Here is a 13,741-nt window from a genome sequence, read left to right as displayed (position 1 = left end):
ATGTATGTGGATTTTATTGGATTACAACAAATTTGACTAAATCACTTGATAAAAGCATTAGCCGATAGTGTGCACAAGTTGGCTAATGTTGTGGGATTGAAGTCCATTTAGATCTTCCATAGTGGGATACCCAATTCCCTTCTAGTACAACGCTAGGAGGTGAATTCAATGAGGAAAGCCTACTATTTGAAAATTGGAACACATTTAATATATAATCCCAAGGTATGTGTTCGGACCCGTGAGATAAAGAAAGTTGAAGTTAAATACTTCTTAATAGTTGTCTGGAAAAATTGCATCGGGGTAGCAAGATTAAAAGAAACTACCTATGTGATCATGAGGTTAAGCCGCCTCGAGAAAGCTTGGGACTTAGCTTTTGATATGTTCATGAGAGGATTGGGACACATGGCTTATAATAGTGTCAGGTTAGTTGTACACTTATGCATTAGTTTTTTGTTTGTTGGTATTTTAGTAATCAAGGATCATACTAAAATGGGGAGAATTGTTGGTTATTTTAGCATGATCCAACGTCATTTTAGTTTATTGGATTGGTAAGTTGAATGTGCTCGAACCATTGACACGCTACACGGATTTGGGGAGTGTGGAGTACACGTTCGTAAAGTGTAAAATGGTTTGAGGTTATGTTAGTGAGCTTGGAAATAACGTTTGGAACATTAGAAATGCGAAACGCGACTTGAAAGGCTAAACACGCTTGAAAATAAGCTTAAAATTAAATTTTTGATGTGCAGTAGCTTTAAGCCGCGGCGCGGCTCCTGTGCCCGCGGTGCAGCTTAAAGGGTGAAATTGTGGCCGCGGCGCGGCTTAAAGCGTGATTTTGAGGTCGAGAGTTTTGGCATGTTTGGAAGTGTGGTGCTTTGTTAGCCCGCGGCGCGGCTTAACACTGAACTTGCTGATAATGTGCCTTTTCAACCTAAAAGGAACATTTGAACCCCAAATGTTTTGGGGTTGTTCTAGGGCATTTAACTGCGGGTTTTACATGTTTTTAGACCATTTTAAGTCTAAATACATGAATATTAACTTCCAAGTCACTAGTGGGTATGAATCAAAGGTTGTGACTTTTCATGAAACCTTTTGACCCATTATAAATACATCCTTTGTGTATTTGAAAAAGGTTTCAGATTTTTAATATTTTCTAGCACACTTTCAACACAAACAAATAGAACTATATTTTCTGCAATTGTGGAATTGATTTCTTTTAGCCAAGACATCAATTCATCTTTGTCTTATCCTAATTGAAATTTCGTGCAACCCGTGAATAAGTGGGTCGAAATATTCGATTAGGAAAGTGTTCACACGATTCAAAGATCAATCCAGAGTCATTACCATTTCAGGCACGAAAGCATTACTAACACCCCCAATATATAATAGATGCGACTAGGGGTGGTGAAGGTCAATATGGAGGTGGGCGTGAAGGATGCAATACGGTGCTGGTTATGGCTATCGTTATAGTAGAGCGGTGGTGGTAGCAACTGCGACGGTGATTATCCTAATTATCGTTTCTGAGTATCAGTGGCGATGCAGCGCCAACAGTTCTATGATAACCTTGATAATTTTCTTAACCTTCAATTGGCACCTAAGATGTATATTAGGTATATTTTCTTTATTGTGCATCTATTGTTGTTGTCTTCTAATAGTAATAAACATGCTTAATTCGAATTATTCATCAGGTTTTCGTACTTTTTTTTAACGGCGAAAATAGATAATCATAAATAAAATCGAGAAACCATTCATCAAAATAATGAAGGCTCACGATCAAAAACAAGCATCGAAAGTCATTCGGTTAAAATACAATTGATCCTACCAACAAAACTAAACCGAATGGCTTAAAAGAATAGGATTGATCACACAAACAAAAAATTGGTGACCGTAACATAAGCTAAAAGAGGTCACCCATAAGAAAACCTTGAGCTTGATGTTTCAAACAATAAAAGCACAACAAGTAAACTTTTCATCGGTGATTGAAAATGTCCCATTTTGAGATTGAACCCAAGCCACTATATCAAGATCATGATCGATCAATTTGAAAGGCAACAACAAGTTTAGTAACTCACTAGCATCTCTATCATTATCATATTATGTGCAAGGCCAAATGAGATGCAAATCTCATCCTTGTTGAATATATACCAGCATGCATTGGATCCAACAAGACCAACACTTGCATCTTGAATCGAACAAGAATTGCTAGCCACCATTGAAATTCCCAATGCTTAAGAAAAGAATGTAATAGAATGTTTCATGGGAATTATGTATAGCATCTTGCTCGAACCCAGTATAATACAATATGATATCAGCTTTGATAGTGATTACATCTTCGAATGTAACTGTACCATCATTATTGATACATTGTATTTTAGCATGCTGCCATAAATTGATGATTTTCATTAATTGTATTGCTATAAATTGAACTTGAAAGTGATAGACCATTGAACCTGCCATACGACCCTTATCTATGTTCCTGAGGCCGCAGGTATTCCATGAGGCTAACCTCGTGTTTTTGACACTTTGGTTGGCAACTCCTATGCCGCCATTTCATCTTGTTTTTGATTTCATTAATTGCTACTGATTATTGCTTCCGTGTATCTATGTATTTCAAAAGATGCGTACAATTAATTTTATGATGCTAGGGCTATTTGGGAGAGCTGTAAGTGCATAAAAGATTCCAGCATGCTCTTGGTTAGAATTTGATTTCACTTTTGTGAGGTAAAGGACTTTTGTGTTCCTTATTCAGTTCTTATCATCCAATCTAATATCTATTTTCTTGTTTGCATGAGAGCTTATGGAATTATACTGACCAACCTTTTTTGATTGTGTAAATTAGTAACCAAATACTTATGAGGTTATCCTTACTTTATTATTGCTTTTTAGCTAGGTAGTGGCTGATTTTGGGGAGCATGAATATGGTTAGATTCAATTTTGGATCATGTGGAAGATTGAACTATTATTTCCAACCCTTGAATTTTGTTTCTCATATCTGTTTGTAATGTTTATTTAATTTTTGTTAACCTGATATGTTAATACATATTGAAGTTTAAATCATTTGGATGTTTTTTTTGTGATATGATTATTATCATACTGAAGTTTTTGTTCCAATTTTTGTTATATGATGATACATATTATGTTGATTCTATTTGTTGCAATCACATAATTATATACCTGGTGACCATCTATGTTTGACACATCTTTTAAACATGATGATCCTGGTGTTTGATGATAATTTATTTGAACTTCAATGCATTTTTTTTTACAGCTTTAGGTTAAGAAGCTATTGAGTTTGTTGGTTCACATTCAATATCAAAATCTGGGTTGTGCATTTGCACAGCTAAAAGACCACCTAGTAAGTAAATGTATATATATATATATATATATATATATATATATATATATATATATATATATATATATATATATATATATATATATATATATATATATATATACATATACTTACTAGGTGGTCTTTTGGCTGTGAAAGAGTGCGATGAAAGAACACAACCTTTCAATGAGAAGATGCAACTTTTTAATGAAAATGTGCAACTTTTCGTTCACATCTACTGGGAAATGATGGGGTTTTTAACCCTTTTCAAATATCATAATTTTTATAATGGTATCAAGTTAACTCTTACGGACGTGTATTAAGGTAATAAAGTAGTGCATGTGCTTCTACACATTCATAAGTATAACTTGACTACCCTTGTTTTCAAGTAAATACTAATTAACTAAAATTATTATTGATAACACCAAAATTACCGACATTTCTTCGAATATAAGTAATTAAGGTAATAAAGTAATGCATGTACCTCTACACATTTATTGAAGAATCTTGATTCATATTAAAGTTTAAAGTTTATATATATATTATATTATATATATTATATACCTAATGCTACGGGTGTGCATGACTGCATGGTACGGGAAAAAACCGAAAAATTGAGGATCGAACCAAACCGGACAGGAACCGAACCGGACCGGACCGATGAGTTTTATGTGTATAATAATTATACACATAATTATACCGGACCGAATCTTGATTCATATTAAAGTTTAAACTTTAAACGAACTTTATTATTATTATTATTTACTTTTAATATAATAATTATAAATATTATATTATTAATATTCAAATATAGATTCTTTTTACGAAATTAATTACGTTACGTATGTATGTGAAGATACATGTCTCTATATATTTGTAAAAATAACGAAAAGCTTCTTAGTCAAACGGGTCATTAAAATAAATGAGTTTTGCATTTACATTCACTTAATACCTAAAATATGTCATTAAATTGTTTCGTTTAAACAAACTCGTGATTTCACGGGTTATTTCACTAGTATAAATATAAATCATATATTCTTGGGTTTTGTAAAAAATACCGAGATTGAAAAGATGAGAATATATGCTCTTCTGATCAGTATAGAAAGAGTAATTTGTGTTACTTCGCTTAGGAACGGCATGAAATTATTCGAGTCCACAATTAACTTTAGAAATCAAAATTACAAAATATTGGGAGACTAATTACTCATTTTTTTCATAGCGCCTTTTAAACACACATTTACGCATGATTATCTAATATTCACAAACATCTCTACATCACATAAAGCATGTAATCATTGCTGACATGTCAGAATGTCAGTGACCCCACTTACAAGACATCCACGTGTTACTTCTGATTCTTCACGACTTTTTAAATTCTTTTTCCTGACAAATTGACAAGTATCACTCTATAACTGGTGGATTCAACCTTAACCCATTTTTCTTGATTAATTACGTTCCTCCTAACTGAAACTTTCGCCTGTAAATCCGTGGAAACCGTCAACTACATCCACTGGTTTATTCAATATTCATCCATTGTGGTATTTGATCTTACATCGATTCAATTAGCTATTTGGAGTTGTTTCGACTTTTTCATCTGTTAATCATGGTGAATTATTTTTCAGATTTGGGGTAAAATTAGGGTTTCAGTTGATGAAACTCAAACTATCAACATCGATGTCGATCACGTTATGACCACCGTGACCGTTTGAATCTCTCCCGTAAACGATTAATGGCGGTTAAGGCATTGAATGTGAGCCCTAAAGGAACGATTCATTTGTTCCTTTCACTGATGTTTATCTCTAATTCTCTAAATCCTAATCAGTAACATCGTTCTCATTTCAAAGCTGTACGATCTTAGGTCTTCTTTCATCTATCATATGGTGGTATTAATCACGAATGATGTGACGCCCCGTACAAAACCATCATGTACGATTCGTCAACAACAGGATCTACACGGTCAAATACTACATGCTGTTTGAAAACCAGTTTTGCATTCATAAAAATATAGCGTTTACAAAAGATAACGTGACACAAAGGTCGTTACAAAGTCATTATTTGAAAATAACATAAATTACGAATGCAATATAAAAGTTTCATGGTTGAGACATCTCTAAGTAATGCAGCGGAAAACTAACACAGAAGGTCCATAACAGCAAGTCTATAACACCAAGACAGCAAGTATAACAGCGGAAGCAACATCGTCTAAGCACCTGAGAAATACACGCTTAAAAGTCAACACGAATGTTGGTGAGCTATAGTTTGTTTGTATTCAGTAATGTAATGTAGACCACGAGATTTCAGTGCTTTAACCAGCAGTTTAAATAAGTAATTCAAATCAGTATGATAAAGTATATGCTTATCCGTGGGCACCCGGTAACTAACTTAACGTAATAGTAATATAAATATCACCCCCTAAAAGTACACTTGACGAGTGCGTATGTTCTCGAAGTATTAAACACCCGTTAAATGCTAGCGCGACTAGCCCGAGTGGGGATGTCAAACCCTATGGATCCATATCTAATATTCGCGTTCACCGGTTCAAAAACCAATGATTAAACGTTACCGTACTAAGGGGAATCTTTGTGCCGTTATATCACCCACACATATATAAAGTTTAAGTACTCATGTCTAGTATGTAAAACATAAAAAGCGCACGTATTCTCAGTCCCAAAAATAGTTAAAGTAGAAAGGGAGCTATAACTCACAGTGAATAAGCAGTAAAAGTCGATACGAAACGTATGCAGGTAGTAAGTCGGTCCGAAAGGTCGTCAACCTAAGTCAAAGGTCACTAGGTCAGTATGTTGTCCCAAAAGGTTAAACGTGAATAAATTAAGTTTAAATGTCATCATTGACATCATCATTATCATCATCATTCATCAACACTAAGGTAAGTTTAACAAGAACAGAGATCGAAACAAAAGGCTAACTTCGGACAGCTGTTACGACCTCTATACAAATCGAAAAGACGCGTAGTCAGTGGCTATGGCTCCGTATGTAAGTCCTCTAACTGTTGACCAATTTTAAAAACCTAACTCGTCTTCGTTTGACCGTGGTGATAGTTTAAGTGCGAGTAGGTCAGAAATTTCAGCACAACGTTACAAGGGCGTAGTGACTTTCAGAAGGCCATAAATCCTAAACCGTATATCGGATTAAGTTGAGGCCTAAACGAAAAGTCATCTAATCGAAGCGTACTATCTTAAAATTAATTTTCCAGAAGCCCAGGAGTCTGATCAGGCCCCGAAAAACAGCAAACAAGTGCTCCGGTGAGATTCTTGGTGCTTGATGCTCATCACGGTACTCATCCTTGATGCTTGTAAGCTTCTAGTGTATAACTCGTTGATGTTTTAGCATCACTTTGACCAAGGTTCAACCATCAATACACAACTAAGAGTAAAATCTATCATTCTACAAGTTTGAACATCAAGATTGCCTCTTTATTGGATAGATCCAATAAAGCTTCAACCTTTGTCCATTTTACACAAGTTTATGCATCTATAACATATGTGATGATGAAGACTTGATCTTTATCATCACAACAAACACAAAAAGGTTCCAAGTAAGTGAGATCTACAATAATAACTTAGATCTCAAGTATTAAGAAAACCCTAAGCTAGAAAGCTTGAATCTTTACAAGATTAATGAGACCATAAGCTAGAAAGCTAAGATCTTTAATAAAATAATGAAAGTAATGAGACCATAAGCTAAAAAACTAAGATCTTTAACATAATAATGAAACCCTAAGCTAAAAATCTTAGATCTATAGTGTTCTTGAAGATCTTGAAGCATAAAGCTTGGATCTTTAAGATACATGAAGATTACAAACACAAGTTTGAATCTTTATAACAAAATAATAAGATTAAAGCTAAAAAGATTTAGATCTACAAAATAAGTGAAGATTCAAAGCTAGAAATCTTGAATCTTCCATGATCTTGAAGGATTCAAACCCAAGTTTGAATCTTTAAGATATAACAAGATCAAAAGCTAAAGGCTATATCCATACATGATGATGATGATGTCGTGGGTGTTGAAGGGAAAAGAAGAAGAAAAATCAAATACTTACACTTTTTAGAGAGAGAAGAACTAGAGAGAGAATTAGAGAGTAAGTGTGTGTAAATTACAAATGAAATCAAGTGTGAAATGGGTGAGCTTAAGGCTTGTATTTATAGTGGGAATGGGTGAGGCAAGGCCCTCATGGCCGTAGGTTTGGGATGGGACAAGTGGGGGACAACTTTTGCTTTTTGGTGAATGGTTGTCTAAAGTTGGTGCTTATGTTAGGATCCCATGCAACATTAAGGATAATGCTTAAGAAAAATGCTAGTATATTCCCTTTAATAAATGGATATTTGTCTTACATATTATTGGGTCACTAGTTATTAATAATTAGGCTAATTAAATAGTCCATTAGCTAGAGTAGGGTGGGCTAAAGTCCAACAAGGTAGAAAGTCCAACAAGGCTAACTAGTGTGTTCTAGTAAATTACTAAGCGTAATTAAGCATCCAAAAACCCAAGTAATTGTTATTATAAAATAACAATCAGTATTACGTAGTCATAATATTCCGATTATGACCAAAGTTAAACGTGTACCAAGTACATAGCTCGTTTCAAACGTCAAGTGACACCAACGGTCGTAAAAGCTTTCGGGGATCAAGTTAAGTGATTACACACTTAATAGCACGTTGTAAGATATTAATTAAAGTAATTAATCATTAAATAAGATCCCAGAGCATAAACTAGCTCAGTACGCACATATACACAGTTTCGTGAAAGCACAAAGCACAAAAGCAAGTCGAAAATGTCGGGTCGTTACATTACCCACCTGTTAAAGAAAATTTTATCCCGAAATTTTGAGGAGTGACCAACAATGGTACTGTATTTGAATAAGAAGGAGCGTATCAAAGTTCCGTGAGACTCGTGGGCTCAGAAGTGAGTTATTTACCTTGAAAGGTACTTCGGCATATAAAAGTAAGAATAGGTATATGCCATTAATTAAGTCTCTTATCCTAATAGATCAACAAACTGATTTCGTTTCTGGTTAACATGAGTATGTCATCCGAATATAATCTCACAAAAGGAAAGATGATGTTTTTAGCCCTACAGGCATCTTCCGTAAGCTGGATGCATGAAATGCATCATGAATGTTACCAAACTCCTCTAAAACGTTGAGCGCTTATGTTGCAATTCCAAGCTGACAGGTAGAATGGAAAACATGGTGATCACAACTATGCGATTTGATGTCTGAATAGTGTTAGCCACGGATTTTACTAACCCCTTGATTTCGGAAGGAAACCATAGGCATAAAGAACCCAATATTTAAGAACGTCTCATTTGACTAAATGAATTGAAATTTTAGCTGAAAGTGACTAATTGGACTTATATGCAATGCAAGCCATAATTATTTATAGTGTCTTCAGGATGGTCTGAACGAACAATGAAGGATATTAACCAGTTTACCATACTGCAGGTGAACTTATCCTTAGATAGAATGAAAGCACAGTTCCATAATGTAACTTTATCCTTTCAGTTACATGTTGAAGTTAGGGTTAACATTAATCTAGAACAACATATAGTTGTAATCAACGAAGGAAGGAATGCGTAGAGTAACCACATCAGTGTCGTAGATGTTTTAAGAAGTCCCCTCCAAGAGGATAACAAGATTCATATATTCCTAAAGTATTTTACACTACAATTCCGAAAGAAAATCGCACGAAAGGTGTGATCTTTGAACGAGCGGTTCATCCTGAATTTGTCCTTATACTTAAGGGGATGCGCGAATGAGAAGATACGTGAACTCTTAGTCCTACAGAATGTTTTACTCTACGTGAAAAGAATCTCCAAAAATGATTCCTTGTACCTCAATATACTGATTCATAGAGATGATGTTTACGAGGGTGTTGCAATTAGTTGTGGAACATTAAGAGTAGAAATCCACCTAGTGCCTTTCCTACGATAGGGTGACCACTAAGTGTAACTCAGAAAACTGATTTATCGGCCCGCGTTTTTGCCATGTCTAACCTTAAAGGAACATTTCATGAGCGCAGAGACTTCTTAACAAATTTTGTAAAATTGCCATCCAAGGTGGCTCAAGAGTTTTTAACAAAGATCTTAATCGTAAGCTTCATCCCTAAACGGAGGATGAGAAGAAGTGTGATCCATACATGGTGTAGACTAATACAAAAATCTTTAATGAAATCAACCAGGGAAGTTTTGAAAATCCTTTAAACGTTTGATGCGACAACATAAACGGAATGAAGTTCCTATTAAATTTAGGAGTATGTACAACGTGTACCATTTTGCACAACACTATTTGACTTAAGTTAAACAACTCAATAAAGGAGCGATTTTTAAATAATTTGAAGGTATAACTTAGTATGTACTAACCAAAATAAGTAAGGATAAATTTATACATATATGATTTTATAAATCTCATAAGTGACAGGAAAATTTTATTATTTTCATTTGTCCATAAATCTCGTGAGGACCGCACAAATAAACAACGTGCAAAATTTTTGATAAACATAGTTTTTTGTATTTCAAAGGTTACGTGTTGAAAAAGATTGAGTGAAAAATCTTTGAATCATCAGGTGACATGTTACTAGGTAATGAAAACTTAATGAATTAAATGTAGTTTTGATAATTATCAGGACATAAGTCTTTGGGCCAAAAATGTTCACGTGCGAAGCCGTTTCTGAAAAGTGAGGTATGAAGGATAGAGCATGAGGATGAGAGGTTAATCACTTCTTGACTTTGCAAAATGCCAAACAGGTTATGTCCAATATTAGAGTCGGATTACTGATGGTGTTAATATCACTGAATGAGAATCCTTTGGAATAGGTCAGGACTTAAGAGTTATGTAAGAAAGAGCATCGTTCCAACAGGTGTGGCAAATAAGATCCTTGGGGTAACGCAATAGTTTTGAATGGTTTAAGTGTTAGTGGATGCCCGAAGGCTCTGCATGACGTGGTAGTAAGTGCCTTCATCACATACACACACACACATGAATTTCTCAATTTCGACGGTTGTCATTCTTCATGATGACTTGGATACGAATAAGCAACGAAAAATTTTATATAACAAGCAACGAAAATTTTATAGAAATTGTTTAAGGTGACAACGTAAGAAAAGAAATGAAGTTCTTAGTAAACTGGGGTTATGTACAACACGTACCATTCAAAGTAAGATATCTTTTGAATAGAAGATTTGATTTGTAAAAGTGAACGTAAAATTTCATGTGTATTTGTCAAAAATAAGTAATCATTTACTTTATTTTATATAACATATACGATTTCAAAATTTTGCACGAATGGTAAATAAAATAAATTTACTTTTATAAAACCTTGAGAGGATCGTACCGTAAAATAGTGTGTGAAAAATTTTGGCAAACAAAATTTTCATATTTCGGAGGTTACAAGTTGGAAAAAGATTGATGAGGATTGAGCAAAGATTTTGAAAATTTCGGGTGATCTTTGAGGTAATAAAAATCATTGAGTTTAAATGTGGTTGATGACTATTAGTAGGGCATAAGTCCTTTGACCAAAAATGCTTAAGTGTGAAGTTGTTGCTTATAAGTGAGATACGAAAGGGAGAATATGAGGATGGGAATTAAATTGATTTTGGAAAATTTCGAACTGGTATGACTAATATCGAAGTAAGAAGGATGATGTTGTGATTATCATCGAATAAGAAATTTCTCGGAATAAGTTAGGATTTAGAGTCGTGTAAGAATGAGTATCAAATAAGATTCTTAGGTAGTCCTTAATATAGAATTCGAATCGCTGAAGTGACGGGATACAATTTCCTCTATGTATCGTTGTGCAGGTTGGTCCATTGTATCGGTTCATTTCATGGCTAAGCAGATTTGGTGAGGCGTTCAACAATAACCCAGGTAGTGTCATAACCGCCTACCGTTTTTGGTAGCTTCGTGATGAAATCCATTGTTATTCCTTCCCATTTTCATTGTGGGATTTCGGGTTATTGTCATGCAACTAATAGGTTTCAACTTTGGGCTACTTCTCTTCCCGTAAACTATTAACGGCTCACCATGCTTGCGAGGTATACGAATGACCTTTTCACTATAAATAACTTTCACTTTCATCCTTGAAAGCCAGTCCGTTCCAACTATTTCATCAAAGCTTCCTAACTTGATGAGTATTAGGTTAATCCTAAAGTCCATTCCAACTTTTACATCAAGCTTCCTGACTTGATGAGTATTAGGTTAATCTTAAGGTTCATTCCAACTAAATCTTATTATACTATCGCGAAAAATTCTATCAACCTTCTCAAATAACATTTGTTTGTGCATAGGTAACTAATCCTTTCCAACTACTTCATTAAAATTTCCAAGTTTGTTGGCATGCGGTCATCTCCAAATGACCCACCTGTTAATTTTAAGGTACTACCTTAAATCATTCCTCTATCTCTGCCAGCTTACCATTAGCTCGTCCTAGAGAATACTTAAATCTCATGGTTGTTAACGGCTTATTAGTCATAACACTAAGGTCCTCAGATATAAGGTTTCTATCGCTCTAGTACTAAACAACTCCGAGACAATAAAACGTTGTGACGAAACGTACCCTAACTAAAATCAGGATCCATGCGGGTCTCCATAGCTGAGATAACGATTGCTCTACCGCAAGTAAGCCCAACGTTTTTCCTATTTGAGGACTTTTTCCTTATGTGTCTAGGGTGTCTATATCATTAACAGATTTTTGGGTTATCAATTCTGCAATCAAGGCCCTTCTTGTATAGTAACTGGGCTACGCGGTTATTCTTTCCCTACCTCTAATAGGCCATAATGCGTATACTCCAGTGGTTCCTACCAAAATTGTCTTTGAATCATTTCATATTCCTTATATAGTAGCATTGGGACTTCTGCATGATTTACTTCAATATAATCACGCTGGCCTGGCGTTATTATATTGCACTAAATCGTACGTTCGTTCCAATATCACTCCATATGTTCAATGTAACGTGATCACTTCAAGTTCTACTCAATTTCAGCTAACGGTGCTTTATCTATGCTATCTTAAAAAAAATCTACATAATTAATCTCACAGTTTCTCGGTGTGGGTGCGTAGGTTCCGTATGTCATGCATCAATGCCTAGATGTCCCGAAATTTCTTTAAAATGTTCGGGTTTAAGTAACGTCGTTAGGTTCCTTTCTAGAAATTCAATCTGGGTCTCGCGTCGAGATGTACTGGTAGCAAGTAGTAATACGATATGTCTTGAGGCGACTCCCAAGTCTTTGGGTATGGCTGAGCATCAGTGAAAAACACTATGACCTTGTGAAAGGAGATGCCTTCTCGACTTCTCCAATGCCTAAGAGTGTTAGGGACCTAAGTCTAGAAGTGTCGTTAGATCATCGAGTAGTGGTGGAGAATGGAAGAGATAAGTGACGGTCATGAAAGCGTACGGGATACGAGTCAACTTGCAAAAACTGAACAACCTTCTAATGTTCATATGTTGTACGTGGCTAATTAGATTGAGCTCGGGGTGCGATTACTACGACAAGTCCTCGCATATCTCCTCCTCCGAAGATCAACCTTAGTGGCGTGTATTCCGAGGGATACTCCTCCTAGATCGCGTGAAGTAATGTTTCGATCTCTGGAACGGTGGAATGGTAGTAACAGGTGGATTACAATACCAATCCTTAGGGTTAGACGAGCGGGAAAGGGTTCAGAAAAACATCTGAACTAGGAAACATAAATTCTCCAAGTCGGTACAGTGAAAAGTAGACGGGTAGCAAGCACGTAATTAGGCATAGTAACTACAGCAGCCTAGAGCGTCTACAACAGTGTATAGTATGGCAATAATAATAGTTCTAAACAGAATTAACATGCAAAAGTAGATAGTAGCATGCAGTACTGAGAATAAGCAAAAGCATACAGCGAGTTTACATAGCAGTAAAAGGAAATGGTAGCATGCAGCAAGTTCATACAGCAGTAGAAGTAAGCAGTAGTAGTAAGCAGTAACATGCAGTAATATAACACACTAGCATGCAACAGGTTCCGCAGAAACAAGTAAACGAGTAAGTTGTAGATTAGTCCTATTAGCGAATCCTACTCGACTCGGTCAAGACTCACTAATGCAACCTAATTCCCAATAACCAATGCTCTGATACCAAATGTGACGCCCCGTACAAAACCATCGTGTACGATTCGTCAACAACAGGATCTTTACACGATCAAATACTACATGCTGTTTGAAAACCAGTTTTGCATTCATAAAAAGATAGCGTTTACAAAAGATAACGTGACACAATGGTCGTTACAAAGTCATTATTTGAAAATAACATAAATTACGAATGCAAGATAAAAGTTTCATGGTTGAGACATCTCTAAGTAATGCAGCGGAAAACTAACACAGTAGGTCCATAACAGCAAGTCTATAACACCAAGACAGTAAGTACAACAG

Source organism: Rutidosis leptorrhynchoides, chromosome 2 (assembly GCF_046630445.1).
Source record: "Rutidosis leptorrhynchoides isolate AG116_Rl617_1_P2 chromosome 2, CSIRO_AGI_Rlap_v1, whole genome shotgun sequence".
Lineage (NCBI taxonomy): Eukaryota > Viridiplantae > Streptophyta > Magnoliopsida > Asterales > Asteraceae > Rutidosis > Rutidosis leptorrhynchoides.
The sequence above is the reverse complement of the archived record's forward strand: the minus strand, read 5'-3'. Positions refer to the sequence as shown.